At 31.3% G+C, this 16,939-nt stretch overlaps 1 protein-coding gene across 1 annotated transcript in view; it reads left to right on the top strand.

Moving 5' to 3' along the window:
* Positions 1–16,939, top strand: part of LOC111685069 (homeobox protein caupolican-like) — a 118,838-nt gene that overhangs the window by 59,707 nt on the left and 42,192 nt on the right. The window lies entirely within an intron of this gene.

Raw genomic sequence — 16,939 nt, 5'->3', positions numbered from 1 at the left:
AGCTAAATTTAAATAAAAGAAATTTTTTGTGTGAACATAGCATTAACCTTTCTTAATAGTGTTCGTTTGGCGGTTGGTTTATTTCAACTTCTACGCAAATTGTCAAATATTATTTTGGTCACTTTATGTTTTATTTTGTTAAAATTATGTATTATTTTCTTAATTAATTTTCCATTTATACTAACGTTTAGATTTTTTGATAATCCTGCCAATTCTCTTTTTAATATTTATTATCATATTCATTAAATAATAATAACAAATTTAAAAATTTTATAATTTTTGACAAACTTTAATAAATAAATTACATATACATATTAATATTATTTCAATTAAGTTTGTCATCAGCATGCCTTTAAATAAATTTCTATAGAAAAAATATATATTGCATAAAAATTTAAACAAATGCATATATTTAATAAATATTCTTTTACATATGCAAATAATTATAAAAATCGATTTATGTAAATTTCTTTAACACTTTCATACACAAACTCAAACACTCTCATATGAGAATCACAAAGTCGAAAACATTGTCACAATTACAAGCAAAACCCAGTAGTTGGGAATAGCAGACCCGAATTAATTGTTTAAATTTTGGTTCACTTATTATAATCACAATTTCCATTCAAATACTAACGTCCAATACAGTCTGCATTAAAGTAGATCTGGATCAAAGTGTGAAGACACCTTGGAGTAGGTACTGATTGATTACTTGATAGAAAATATGGCAGTTTGTACAAATATAGATTATTAAAGGACTAAGCAGTAAGAACCGATTCTAAACGCGAACTAAAATAAGTTGTGTTTGGCTATATAGTTATGAAATTTGCCTCAATGGCCAAACAATAGATCCGTTCATTGGCATTTTGCATAATTGATTATACCCTACACCGCTATAGTAGGGAGGATATTATATGTTTGTAACATCCTAAAATATTGGTTCTGCAACCATCTTAAAGCATACCAATCAGCCCTGAATCACTTTCAGAGCTATGTTCGTCCGTCTGCTGTCCACCTGTTTGTGTGTCCATGTCCGCAAGTTACAGATCGCAGTTTTTAAGGACGAACGCTATTATATGTTTGTAACATCCTAAAACATTGGTCCTCCAACCACCTTAAAGCATACTAATAGGCCCAGAATCACTTTCAGAGCTATGTCCGTCCGTCTGCTGTCCATCTGTCTGTGTGTCCATGTACGCTATTGAAAATGGCTGAAATTAGTCCATTATTTCGCCTAGCCCTCATGCAACCGTACCCTCAGTAGGGCCTATGGACTTATAATTACGTTTAGTGTTGTTAAACCACAACTATCACGTGCGTCCCAAAGTGACCTTTCCAAATAGCAAGTCGAGAGAAAGTTCAACATTTTGCGCTGCGGTCTACGGGTTCCCGTGGGAAAGATCTTATGCGCACGATAGTGACCACATGGGAGGAGCTAGACAGTTACAATTTTGTATAGATATTTTCAATTGATTAGGTTGGTATTAATAATAACAAAACCATAGATCCATAAATATCAAAGTTTATTTATAAGGAAACAATCCTTTGCGGCAATGATCTGAAGGTGGCTATATAAGATTGGACATGGTCGATTAAAACATTATTATATCTGTTGATAGTTTGCTGGGACCATTTAATAATTGTTATATTTATACGCCTTATAAGGTTGGATATAAACGATTCAATGTAGTAGTTTAATTTTTGTAAAAAAGGCGCTAAACAAATAAAAGGATACATTGGCACCTTGTACAACTGTTGGTATAGACTAGCATATGTAGACATAATTGAATGTGCAGGAGAAAAAATAATATAAATAAATAAAATAAAAATAAATGAGATCAAAAAATTAAAATACAGTCTAGCAATTTTTAAACAGGAAAAAAATCACTATAAAATTTAATGTTTCAAAAAGGACAATTCAACCATATATAGAAACTTTGAGTGAAAGTAACCCAGTGAAAAATATATTTTGATAAAAATGTAAAAGGACACATTTTTAACTTATATTTAAACATCATTTTCATTTCCTATTGGGTGTTGTTAGCAAGATACATTTCTGTAAGGCTAGTATAAGTAAAGATCAAACAACTGTATGTTCAGAATGTTAAATTTCTTCGGTTATCAGATAATGTTTGCTGGGTAACAATAATACAACACACAAAACACACCATTAAGTATAATGCCAATAACCTTGTTTCAAACTGCACAAAAAATGGGGTTGATAAACATCGATTTGACTACATTCCACTCATAGTATTTGGTCAACAATTGAAAAAGTTTAATTAATAATACAACTCTCTACAATTCCTCAAGTCCATTCTCTCTTTACCTTACGGCTTTAATAAAATACATGCCATGTTTAAAACTGATTTTTCTCTTCACGTTATTTTGTATGAGGAGACAAGTTTAAGTCGATAAAAAGAAACAATCTGATAACTGGCCATAATGAATTCTATAGGAAGCAAAAGTTTGATTTATAAATTAAATAAGAAAAGAAAATTTCTTAATTGAATTAAATTTAACAACATTATATTGCTAGTTACAACAAAAAATAAAGCGATAAAAGAAGAAAAAAGCACGATAAAAAGTAAAACTTAACCAATGTCACCATTTGTCAGCTGTTATAAAAAATAAGTTGTTAAAGTACAATAAAAAAATATAAGTCAAACTTGGGAACGCTAAATGTGCGTTGGCAGACACTTACAATCGAAGATGACTAGACTTAAGATCTGACTAAAGCTTAGAATTTAAATTAGACTATAGACTAGACTATAGACTAGACTATAGACTAGACTATAGACTAGACTATAGACTAGACTATAGACTAGACTATAGACTAGACTATAGACTAGACTATAGACTAGACTATAGACTAGACTATAGACTAGACTATAGACTAGACTATAGACTAGACTATAGACTAGACTATAGACTAGACTATAGACTAGACTACAGACTAGACTACAGACTAGACTACAGACTAGACTACAGACTAGACTATATACTAGACTAAAGAATGAACTATAGACTAGACTATAGACTAGACTAGACTATATACTAGACTAAAGAATGAACTATAGACTATATAATGAACTATAGACTAGACTATAGATTATAATAAAGATTAGAATTTAGTCTAGACTATATATTCGACTAGAGGTTCGACTTAAAATTAGACTAAATTGGAATATTAACTAGTCTGTACGGAATATTGTCAACACCATACAGACACGGCGATAGATTAGAGTTTAATCAAAAAGATTACAGTCAAAACTGTAGACTTTACTTTAGTAAAACTATAGTCAAGACCTTCTTACTGGTTGTAGGGTGCAAAAAGTTTTTTTTTGTCAAAATAAAAAGTTTAAAGAACTTTGTCGCCTGGCATACAATATGGCATATTTGTTAGTTACTTAAATCGTCTAACATTTGACTTCCCTATTTAAGGACTTTCATTTTGTTCTTCTTGTATTCTACTCACAGAAAACAGCCCACCACCGACCGACTCAAACAAATTCTTAATGATAAAATTCCTTATTGTATTGTTGTTGAAAACAGTTTTAAATACTTTAAACTGGGCACTTTTGCTTTCTGACTTTTCACTTTGTCTTCTACGTGTATATAAGTAACATAAGTGTGTATGTGTGTATAGCAAGTAAAATATTTGAACATTTTATAAATATACACACCCACTCCTAGATAAAATTTAACAAAAAGATTTTGTTTGAAACAATTTTTTGTTGGTCGTTGGTTTTTTCTCTGTGTGTGATGTCTGGCAAAGTTTAGTTTTTTTTTGTTTGTTACTTTTGCTCTTTTATACACTTTCGAACATGTTGGCAGTTACAACCACTTAAAATGTTCATCTCTCTCTTTTTTCCACAAAAACGTTTGTGTGTGAGAATTTATATTTTGTATAGAAAATGTTGGTGAATATTTTTACCAAAAGTGGAAAATAAAACAAAGCATCAACAGTATCATAGATTTTGGGACTCCTTATTGAAGAAGAAAGTGTTTGTTGTGTATACGTTTTGTTGTTATTGCTCTTGTTTGGCATTTGCCACACGCATTTGCCTCCTTCCTACGATTCTTTGGTTTTTCATTCATTCACCAGCTGGAATTATCTCACGTCGTTGTATGAGGTTTTTTATTGCATCAAGTTCAAAAGTTCGGAATTTTGCCAACAATTTAAGAAGTTGTTTATATTGTACGAGTAATAAAGCTTCCCCTTCAATTCCCCCCACATACTCAATCACTTACACAACAACTGAAAACAATAGAAACAACGTGGTAAGGATATTTGTATTGCATATAGAAAACTACAGCAACAACAATATATAATAAAATAAAAGTACATTAAAAGTGTTGTATTTAATGGCATTTATGAGGACAGATTTCTCAAATGTTTATGGTAATAAAGTTTAAAGAGTTAATACGGAAATAAAAAGAACGATTGATAAATAAACAATATAAATTTAAAGTGGTTGGTGTTTTTATGGTTAATTTTCTAAAACGTTTCAATTCTCAGCCAAATACTTATGCTCAAAACCGAAATTTTTGATAAATGTGAGACATTGGTCCCAAATCGGATATTATGGTCAAGCTTAACATTGGAGGAAACCCCCACGTGGATCCATTGTCATACATTTCGTCTACAATGGGAGACAAAATGGGTCTGGGGATCTACATTAAAAATCGAAATATATTACAACTCTTCCCAATACAATCTTTTATAGGGAAGTTCATGCTGTCATGGAATATTATAAATAGATTAGATTGAACTGATTTGCTGCTGCGATCTTGGCAGTTTTCATTTACTCCTTTGTGTTTATGCTTCCCTGAGAGAGATTTGCTTGTTTTTTTAATAACTTTAAAAAATGTAGAGACTCATATTACTGTCAAATTTTTCATCCGTATTTTCTCTCAATGCCTTATGGTTTCATTACATATTGCTCTTGTTCTTTTCTACACAACATTTTGACAGATCATAATACTTATGTGCTTGTGTGAAGGGGGCTTAAATACTGTATTGAACTGTAAAATGACCTAAGCCAGTGTAGTTCATGCTGACGTACGTACTCCAGTGAAACGCTGGAACTCTTTCTTTGTCATTGCCAGGTTTTTATCTAATTAGATTCAAATAACTCGGGAGTTTTGCTGCCACAACTATGTAAAAATGTACAAATAGATTCACACCAATGTAAAGTTATTCGACCGGGACTGTAAACATTGGAATACTTTCAGGCTTTCATCGAAATGAGGTGTTTTATTAGGAACAGAGAATGAAAGCGTTGTAGATAGTGAAACACTCGAACACTCGAATATCGAAATACGTTTCAAATATTTTGGAAACATATGTTTGAAATTTTTAAGGAACAGAGTCCAAGTAACTGAGTTTCTTATAAAAATTTTCATAAGTCTCTGTATAAGGGATTTTCCATTAAAAAGAGCGTACAAGTAGCTCTATAGTAGTCAACATGTATATTTTCTCTTTTCAACCTATTGTTGAAGGAAGACATTTAATGACCAAAATCTGTTTGTTTTTTAGATGTTTTGAGTCCAAAGTTCGTTCTGGAATTCGGTAATCAATTTCCTTGTTGAAGTAGGCAGCTCCATTAGTATAGTAGATGATGCCTTATACATTTTCATCCACTGAATAGACTTGACAACGGTCTTCCATCGCCCCTGAATCCTTCAATGAAGAACTCAGGTGGCAATTTTTGTACATGGATTGGGCCGGCCCATGTACAAGAAGTTTGCTGAAGTACTCGAGCTATCCAAGTTAAGCAATCCCGTTGCTTAACTTTCAAGATGCACCTAGAGACGTAACCGGTGGACCGAAGTACGAATCCATCAAATAAGCCGAGATTTTGTTCTTACTCACAGGGACACACAGCGGTAATTCTGATATGAACAGAGTATACTCTGAACAAGGAAGGACAAGGAAGGAAAATTCAATGGTATAATTTGTATATGATACCTTTCATCCATCATCATACAACCCAGCACACATCTCATTTATACGACACATTCATGAGAGAAAAACATGCAACACATTCATTAAAGGTAGACGGGTGGGGTGAGGCCCGCCGTACCTCACATTCATCCCGGACCATATACAATTAATACCAAATCATTTCCAACGCTTAGTCTTACAGTCACTCCTCTTTCCGAACTTATCCCGAACATTATCGAGTTTACCTTACATCAGTCTTTTAACCGCAACCACTACTTGTATCCTGAAAGAACCTCAATCAACTGACCAGCCATGGCATAGTCCAGGGTGCAACTGGCCACCCGTAGTACCAGATTATGCAGTGCTCTGGTTCGACCTCTTTTCAATCTATGCAAGGACTAAGCCAGGCAGTAGACTGTAACCAATTTATAGTCCCGGCCAGACTAGAGGTATTGGAAATTCCCTCTATTCCCCGGGATTGCAATAACACCAAGGTGGAGGTTTCACCAAGGTAATATACCCCTGGGGGAAGTAGAGAGTTATGCATCCTTTTTATCCTTAATATTCAAATTTGAAAAACTCCTTCAGATTTTGAAGATTTTTTGCTACTTTCCCAGTTTGCTATATTGCCATTACGAAGTGGCACTTCCAAAACTAATGTGCTCGTCAAAGGGTTTTTGTGTTTTGATAAATGATATTTATACAAAATATATGTCACTTCTTTAAAACTAACAAACTCTTAGATCTATACTAAAATCGTGTTTAATTTTCACAAAACTCATTTTTCAAACAAGTTTTTCGTCGCTTCAAACAATTGTCTTTAAAATAAATACAGTCGACTCTTTTACTAAAGATTAATGGAATATACAGATTTTAAAAATGTAAATGAAATTTAGCTCTTCAACAGGAGCTTAAAGGATGTTTTAAAACAAACTCATACACAGACAAATAACAATTCTGTATAAAGAAAAGCAAAACAAACGTTTTGAAAAGGAAAACAAAAGTCTTTGCATAAACAGAAAATGTTGCAATGAAAAGCAAACAACCACCACCAACAACAACAAAGGAAGATAGATGGATGGATGGTTTGTTGGCTGGTTGGAATACTACTATGAGTATTTGGTCAGTTTGACTTTTAGAATGAGTGACTCTGCCGTCATCACCATAAACGAGTAATAAAAGACTTTGGAAAGCAAAAACAATGTGATGGAGAGTTACTGTAAGAGTCCTTATAGGCTTAAATGGAAATGAGCCTTACGTATGAATAACTTTATATATGTGTATGTATAGTAACGTTAATGTGACTATATATCCTTTGTATACATATTAAACATGCTTACATATGTACAGACATACATAGTATGCTTGTATGTACATTGTACATAAGTATGTATATAAATAATAATAAGCCTTTGTTTTGTAGATTTTATTAAAGTCAATGTTCTTTTTGAAGTTGCCTGTCAAAAACTGCATAACGGAAAACCCCTGCAATCTAGCGAAGAGTTGTCGTGTTTTTTCCAACTGTTTTACTACGAGTGTATTTATTTTTGAATCATTTGAACTTTTTGTATTATTTTAATGCACCGAAATCGATGTAATACGATTCATGAGCAAAAATTGTTTTACAATACCCTAATAGGGAATTCAGCGAAGATGTTAGTTAGAAGTAAATACTGGGGGATACCTAAGAGTAAAAGTTGTGCAACAATACTGCAGTAGTAATGTACATGATGCTAGGGAGTAAGTGTGGCCATAAGCGTGTTAAGTAAACCAAAGCTTTTGAAACATATGTGGACATTTCTTCAATTGAAATCCATACATATAAGAGACACTCATAACCGAACCTATTATAAGTCGTCTTAGTTGAGTTGTAGGCTATAAAACACATACCAGACGTGTCTTATCGCATACCGGAAACTGAAACCCTCCATCTACTTTTTGCTACTGTGATGAAAACCGATCTGGATATAAACATTAAAAACTCGGAAACCAAAAGATACTATCGTCTACTAAATCAAAACACTAGCTTCTCGAAGGAAGTCCATGCTGTCACGGAATGTCTAAAATAGAAGACTTTGTAAAAATAATTGTAGGAGAGTATGGAAAGAAAGAACTAAAGAAGGAAAAAAGAATGAAATAAATTAAGAAAAGAAGAATGACGTAGTGTGTGTCTGAGAATTTTTGATATCATAAATGTTTCCATGTCTAAACTGTTACAGAGATCGGTAGATCAATTCGTCAAGCATAGTTACATTTAATAAACAGTAACCAATAGCGACTAAAATATTAGTTTTTCGTGAATTCATACAGAGTCACAACGATTTAAAGCTTGAGCAAATATAGTCATACGATCAATGATCCTGAGTTCAGCATAGTTTCCAGTAAGCTCGGCATTCTTTCAGCTCTCGCCAAAGTGTTGACAGTGTTATTGCTGTATGTAAATCCATGACCCTTGCACCGTCATATCGTCAAGAGACGTCCCGTATTCATGGAATAGTCTAGATGTGGGGTACTTACCAATCAACTAATTTGACTTAATCCGTCATGCGCATGTATCTGGCCAGTTATTTTACGAATTTAACTGTGATTTTAATATATTTCTAATTTGGTTAGGGGTTTGAGTCTCCAGGTACCCTCTACAAATATTGTTAGATATCGTATTATTGTTACTAAAATGGCATATTTTTCATAAAAATGTACTGAAATACATAGTGTATATCGCCAGATACATGCGCTACGTACGTGACTATCGGAACATGTACATTACGGAGGGTTAACATTAATAAATAAATTACACGCATTTATCAATCAACTCCAAAATAAAATGGGTTTTAAACAAAATTGGATTCTTTTCGCATTTTTTTTTTTTTGAAGTCAATAAACAAAATTTCCACAGAAAGTTAACAAATTCTCTTAGTACTACTTTTGAAGTGTTGACAAATGTCATTCTTTTGTAAGTACTTCGTTTTATTTTTGCTGGAATAAAGGTAAAAGTAAAAGTGATTTCTGAATAATAGACATTAATTCTAATCGACATAGGTGTTTACATAATGCCGGAAGAAAATCAATGAAAACTTTAGTGTCACCCATGTATGTCTTTTCATTCATAACTGTACCATAATCACTTATAGGCTGTAGGTAGTAATCACTTTAGGCTGTTTAGTATAGGTACATGTAAAAGTAATTAGTTAAATAGAAATTTCTAAAACCAAAGACGGACCTATATTTTAAGTTTCTAGTTCACAATAGACCCTTCGAACAGCTGGGACATGTGTATGTTTACAAAAAAAAAAAAAAAACCTAGACATGAGTACATTTGTATGTAAGTTAGAGATTTTATGTAAAGGATTTAAACATATTTACATACATACATACATACATACATACATACATACATACATACATACATACATACATACATACATACATACATACATACATACATATGTATGCATTCAAAGCTTCTGTATGTATACATATGTAGTTGTCCATGCAGACGTATAAAATATATAATAATGTATAGTGATTACAATAGAGGAAAAGTGCATGTATAAAAGTGAGTTTTAATGTTGCCTTTATATGTTGCCTATTCGTAGTATATTTAAGTAAAAATCCTTATAGATTGTGTATGCGTGTTAGTTACATACATATGTTTATGTGAGGTTTGTTGTTTGTGGCGAAAGTTCTTTCATTTTACATAAACTAAACACCACAACATTTACATTATACTTAAAACTCTAGAAAAATGTAAACAATCTCAAATACTTATAGTTTTACACTCAGATAGTTAATATTAGAAATTTTTGGTAGGACTTCTTCTAATATGATATATTTTACAGCATTGGAAACTAATACGAGAAATATAAATATCTCTTCTAGTATTAAATTAAAGATTAAACTCGCCAAAAAGTAATAATTAGTTTGAAGAAATTGTCTTGTTTTGTGTTAAAGAAGTTCGAAAACCATATGTCATGGCTAAAAATATAAACATCAATCATAATATATTATTTGTAAATTATTACTAGACTACTTCTAAGTAATGCAGACGGTATGTAGTAGTCATTGAAAAGTAAGTTATTGAGAAAGTATAAGTTATTATCTTCCTACCCACTTACCTATTACTATACTTTTCAATGACTACTACATATCGTAATACTTTAATAACGTCTTTTTAATAATGTTTTATATAATTACTTTCTAATTCATTAGTCAGCATATCCGATAAGATATAGAAGCAGTATACGCTTTTACACACGATTGTGATAATTATTTGCCTTTATCGATATCACCATGTTAAAATAATGACAAGAAATGTTATTATGTAAGTAATTTTTAGCATTTGGTAATAAACATTTTTTCTGGGCTGTTTTTGTTAGGATTTGGCAGTTAAAATTCAATCTTATTTTCAGTGTATTTAAACAAAAATTCATTTAGAAATAGTATTATACTAACACACTCACATATAGTCATTTATATACAGATGCATAAACAATGACAAGCTGCATACAATATGTGACTGTCTAGATGGCTGGTGGTTTCGTTGGTCTCATCTTAGAATGAAATATCAAAATTTTGCCTATTATTAGAGACCATATTTACGACTTCGTACTACTAACTATCAAACACTATACAACCATATGCAACCACGTCCATATTTAAACTTTGTAATACATAGAGAATGAATGACTCGTCTCTAGTAAATGAACGGATATGATGGCTTTTTCGTCTTTTGTTTCCTTTGTAGACCATTTGCATGTGAATAATTGTAAGAGTGTGTGTGTTTATTTGTATGAGAATGTTGCATATATGTTTATACTAGAACTACAACAACATGTGTGAATAGTTGTTGTTGTTATTGTTATACATTTTTATTGAAGTGCCAGCTAAATTCGCATAAAATGAAAACACGCTGTCTACAACGTTTTCTACAAGTTTTAAAACTTTGTTGTTGCCATTTTTTGTTCGTTCTGTGATATTTTCGTTTTTGTATGTATTTTCATCATATTGCTGTTGCTGGCCACTAGTGTTGTTCTTACTGTTGTTGTCTGGTATTCCACTACATGCAAGTAGCTGAGGTTTAGGTTCTATTCTATTTTGTCGATGTAATGTATTGTTTGGTTCTTTAGGAAAAAAATTTAAGTAAGAAAGAAAAAACTCTGTTAACTGCCAGACAATGGCATACAAAAGCTCATGTAAAATAAGGATTTAATGCCGACTTGCAACATTTTACGACCATGGACACATTGCTCTAGAAACTATGTAAATTAATGTACAAGTACTAATACAAAAAAATATAAAAGAAAAATTGTTAAAAAAATATACGAAAATACTTACATACTCACACTCTTTATATATTTGTATATACTACATGCATAAGTATTCCATTTAAAGTACCGGAAACTAAAGTAAAATTAACAAAATGTTTTACAAACCGTGGATTGTGGGTTCCAACATTATATATACATACCTACATATATAGTATGATTGCATGTTAGTGTGTATGTGTATTCTCAAGTTTCGTTTAAATTGTAATATAACAAATCAAATGGGATTTTAGGAAACTTTTTACGGTATTATCTACTTAAATAGTTTGCAATAAAAACAAACTTTGTTTTACAATTGAAAAATTTGCACAAAACTTAAACGAAAACTAAAATAGTCAACAAATTCCTAAGTATTGCCAAGGCATTTTGTATAAGTCTTTCCTTTCTCTGTTTCGTTTTTATAGTTGTAAAAAGTTGTTTAATCACTTTAAAAAATCCTTAAACAATTTGGCCTTAGGTTAAGGATTTCTTTAAAACTTGAACAAACCTGCGGGCTTCGCTATCTAATCGTAATACAAATAAAAATGTACCAAAATGTCTCTCATATAGAATATTATTGATTAAGCACTGTGAATATTTAGTTTCTATACTCTTAAAGTATCATTTGGAAAAAAAACTATACATCACAGATATAATTCATATTTGTTTGTATTTATTTTGTTCCGAAAAAATTATGCTTTCAATTTACCCAATTTTGATCCTATAGTTTGTCTTAGAACACGGATTCCAAAAAATATACCAATAGCTTATTTTGCGTGAGAAAATAAACAATTTTTCAAATTTTATAAAAAATGACTCAATGAGTTTAAATATCCTTTTACACCCAAAATACTCATCTACAGCCAAAAAGGCGTGTAAGTAAGTAATTTTGAAAGATGGGTCTAAAATATTGTATTATGGCTATTAGTAAAAAGTTATAAAAGGTACCAAAATCTCATTTGTTACACATTTTTACCCTTTAAAAGTACGAATTTGGAAAAAGTACCAGACATCCATCTGCTCTTTTTAAAAGTAAAAGTAGATGTTGTTAAAATTATTCTCGTATTACTAATATTGTGTAAGATAATTAGGAAACCCAATTTTCCCCTTTTTCACCTCCAAATATACAAATATCCAAAAATTCATTGTTAGTGGATCTAAATATCCAAAATATTAAACGAAAAACTACCAAAAAGTCCCATTTTATAGATTTTTACTTACTCTGGACCAGGCGCGCATCCACGGGAGAGGTGGACAGGAATGTCGAGAGTTTTATGTGAGCACTTGCCCTGACGGTCGTATCCCATGTTGATCTTTTTTAACCACTGGGTAGACTTGAGAACGGTCAACCATCGCCTCTTTGTTCTTCAATGAAGAACGCCGGTTGCAATTGGTTCTGACCGGTCCATGCACAAGTACTTTGCTGTAGTACTCCAGCTATCTAATCTCTTGACCATTGGATGGCCTCTGTTGATTCTGCAAAAGCTCCATAGACGTAATCGGTAGACCAAAGTATGATCATCAATAAGCCATAGACTTTATTCTTACTCACAGGGACACACTGTGGTAATTCTGATATGAACAGAGTAAACCCTGAACATATCTGGACAAGAAAGGAAAATTCAATGGTATCAAATGTATATGATACCTTTCATCCATCATCATTCAACCCAGCACACATCTCATTTATACGACACATTCATAAGAGAAAAACATACGATACATTCATTAGGTAGACGGGTGGGGTAAGGCCCGCCGAACCTGCGGGCAACTGGCCACCCGTAGTACCAGATTTTGCGGTGCACTAGTTTAACCTCTGGCAATCTATGCAAGGACTAACCCCAAACCCCATCTCCCCAAAAAACGACAATTATTTATACAAAATATTAAAATGTGAATATAAGTAAAAAGAGCCTTATTTTTTAGGGGCTGGAGAACTTTAAATCAAGTTTCTTTCAAATCGAAAAAGGTAAGATACAAAACGCGTTCAAAATTTTTTGAAATGTCCCAATACATTTAAAATTTTACTTCAAACAAGTGACATTCTAAATTTAGTACCCTATAATACAGATATCACAGACAAAATAATTGATAAGAAACTAAAATGAAATATCAAGCCGAAGATTTAGAATAAACAAGAGTTTTGACCGTAGCCGTTTACAAAGAACGTCCAGCAATGAATACTATAAAATTTGTTACAGACAATGTTGTTACTAGAAAAATGATCTTGGTCGTGGTCAAAATAGGAGACAGACGGCAGTAATGATATCCAATATAAAACGGGATATTAAAATATACTACCGTCATTCTAACCACTACGCTAGCTTCCTGGCTTCAGTCCGTGCTATAGGAATAAATATAATAAAAACGAAGGTCTATTGAGTGACCCTAAAGAGAGCATGCCGAAACAAATTAGTCTTCGCAACACTTTTTCTGTTATTGACAGATCTTTGTGGAAATTAGACCCAAATATCATAGGAGTGATGCTATTGCGGATATTATATCCCACACAATATTGGTTGATAATTCCCCTCATAGATCACTATAAAACTTTCATAAAAACTATAATAAGCCTCTTAAAACTACAATACATGTGACGTATGATTATTACAAATGTATATTAATATTCTTCATACGTACTGTAGTAGTCTAAAAAAATATTCGCAAAATTGTAATACTTATGATTTTAACTATTTGCTATTTAATCAAATTACATACTCCAAAAAATTTCCTTTTTTTCTCATTACATTGAAAAATCCTTTAACTTTCTTTAAATCTTTTTTTTTTTAAATTCTACATATGTATATATAGTTTTTATTTGCTTATTCTATTTTTACTGTCGTACAAAAAAAAAAAATATTTTTATTACTATAAAAATGGAAAATTTTTATAGTTTTTCATTTTTTTTGTTTGTTTTGTAGCTGTTGTACGAGTATGACTGGCATTGTTTGTGTGGAAGTGTAATAAAAGCCATTTTATTACTTTTATATGATGTTTACAAATGAATATTGTTATTGAGAATATTTATGTAAAAGTGTGTTATATTGTGTTTGTTATGAAAGTTTTATTAATGAAACTTATTTTTAGTTATTTTTATGTACATATACAAATATTTACTAAAAGCTGATTATTTTTAAATTTAATTAAAACCCTGCTTATAGGGAACTTTTTGGCAAGGATAACACTAACGCCGTTTCGGTAGGCGTTAAATCCTCAGATTCATTCTTTAAAATGCTAAAACTAAATATGTATGTAGAGGATTTCTTTGAATGATAATTTTAATGTAATGACAGGACACAAGGCGCTGGACAGTTAAGTAGCTTTTTGGTGCCCTTTTAAGTACAGGATTAGGGAATTTGTATTCTATTGAGCTATCTGGGTCGTGATTAAATAACTTGTTTTCTCACTTCACACTATATCTGACAAGTGGAGTGTTTGGCATCCTTTTTGACTCTACTTAACTGTTTGCGCGGAGCAATCTACCATATTAACCAAAAGAACCATCCAGCATTATTCCAAATGGATTTTTTTGTTCAAACTTTTAATTCATTCACTTGTTGCACTGAACAGTTTTGATATAACCGATTATTTCTTAGTGCCATGGTACACAAATGATGGAAAGCTTGCCTCTGGGAAAATAATCAGTTAATTTTAGTCTGAGAGCTGGTAATTAGATAAACGGTACAAAAGTCTTAGTACTATCTATTTAGAAAAGGTTTGTTTGTGTAAAGCCTTTTAATGATTCTAGTAAATTTATCTTAAGTCAAAAGCCTTTCATTCGGCTTATACAAAATATCAATAGAGGGAATACTAGTAATGTTTCCAGATTAAAGCGCTCGTGGATATACCCAAGCAAGAAGTCCAACTGTTTTTTAAACCATAATTTTGTCTAATCACGCTTTTTAAAGGCAAGTGTAACAAGAGCAACTAAGAGCCCATTTTGTACGTACGGTTCTTCTACAAAGCTTTTATCACTGATGTGGTTATTTGATCCTATTATTTATTGTTTATTTTATTTTTAGTTCCAAAAGCCAAAGATTAAAGAACATAACGCATTTCAGGAATTTTCATATTCAAAAAAATCTTGATTCATGATCAAATATTAATACACAAATCATTAATGACAATTTGATATGTTTTTATGGCTAAAATTGCAATTTTCGCCTTTATTCAGAGTTTAATTTCTTTCAACTTAATATCAAAACAAATGAAATCCTTTATATAAACAATATCAAGTGATTGTAAATGTTTAACATGTGTATGCCTTTAAGCGCATGCCAAGCAAAAACAAAATACGGAAATAAACCTACAAGTACAAAATACATGCATATTTACAAACACAGTGTATATTATACAAATAAGTTGCTCATTTTTTTGCCTTTTAAAGGAAATAGAACCATAGAACATAGAGAACAAGATTCACAAACACTCCATTGTACATGAATAACGATGATGTCTAGTCTTATGCTACAATTTTGCACCATTCAAAAAGAGGTGTATAAAGACGACTGGAGAAGAAAACTAAGACATAAGTTTTAAAAGTTATTTAGATATTTAGAAATAAGTATGATTTAGTTTAAAAGAAAAAAGTTTTAATTAATAAGTAAATTTTATAGAAATTTAACAAAAATATTGAAATCTTATTGATTTTAGTAAACAAAAAAATTAAAACATTTATTTATAATCAAAAACCTTTTCAATTTACCCTCATAGAATAAATTTAACCCCAAACAACAATTTTCTACCATAAAAATAACACACACACTTAAACAACTGCAAATAAAAGCATACACACACAAAACAAGACAATAGAGAGAAAAAATAAACAAAAACCGGAAGGACGCCATAGTCAACATTTATACAACAACAACGGTAACAAATAATACAAATATAAATTGAATAAAATCACGGTTATATTGTTGTTAAACACACACTGTTACACAAGACACTCACTTAAAACTTACAATCACACACTCTTTCACATAGAGAGAACGAGTAAAATTGTACATATTTGTACATTTGTATGAATGTATGTATGTAGGTAACGTTGTAACGTTGAAATGGAGATGCGCCAAAAATAACTTGAATTATAATTTATTTGAGCTTTTGCTGTTTTTATTCGCTTTATTATTTTTGTTTATTTTGTTTGGGGACATATTTGCATTTTGTTGTTATATTTGTTTTGTTATTGTTATTCTTGCTTGTCGTACAAGAACAATAATGTTAAGTAAAGTGGTATTATAGGACTACAAGGTATTTAGGGAATTGTTTTTTTTTTTTTTTTGCTTTGCGGTGTTGTACAAATAAAGACCGGGTATTTTTTTTATAGAAACCACCGAAAAGATTGGGTAATGCAAATTCTATTGGATTATATTATAAAAGATTCAAAAAAATTACCAAAAATTCGATTATAGTATACGCACAATTGGAACGAATGACGAATTTTTTGGAACGAATATTCGTCGTCAGAAATAGAACACACTTCGGTATAATTCGTCGCACGTAACGAACTATGCGATAGACGAACGACGAACTTATTGGGGAAAATAGTTTTAATACCAATTCCGGTAGCCCGAATTTGCTGAAATGTGGCGGTTGTAAGTAGAGCTAATGTCAATACAATATTATGTTCGAATATTCGAAATTATATTCGAAGATTAGAAGTAATGTTCGAAAAATTTTTTAT

Source organism: Lucilia cuprina, chromosome 5, assembly GCF_022045245.1.
Source record: "Lucilia cuprina isolate Lc7/37 chromosome 5, ASM2204524v1, whole genome shotgun sequence".
Taxonomy (NCBI): Eukaryota; Metazoa; Arthropoda; class Insecta; order Diptera; family Calliphoridae; genus Lucilia; species Lucilia cuprina.
Note: the sequence above shows the minus strand (reverse complement) of the source record. Positions and strands in the feature narration are given on the sequence as shown.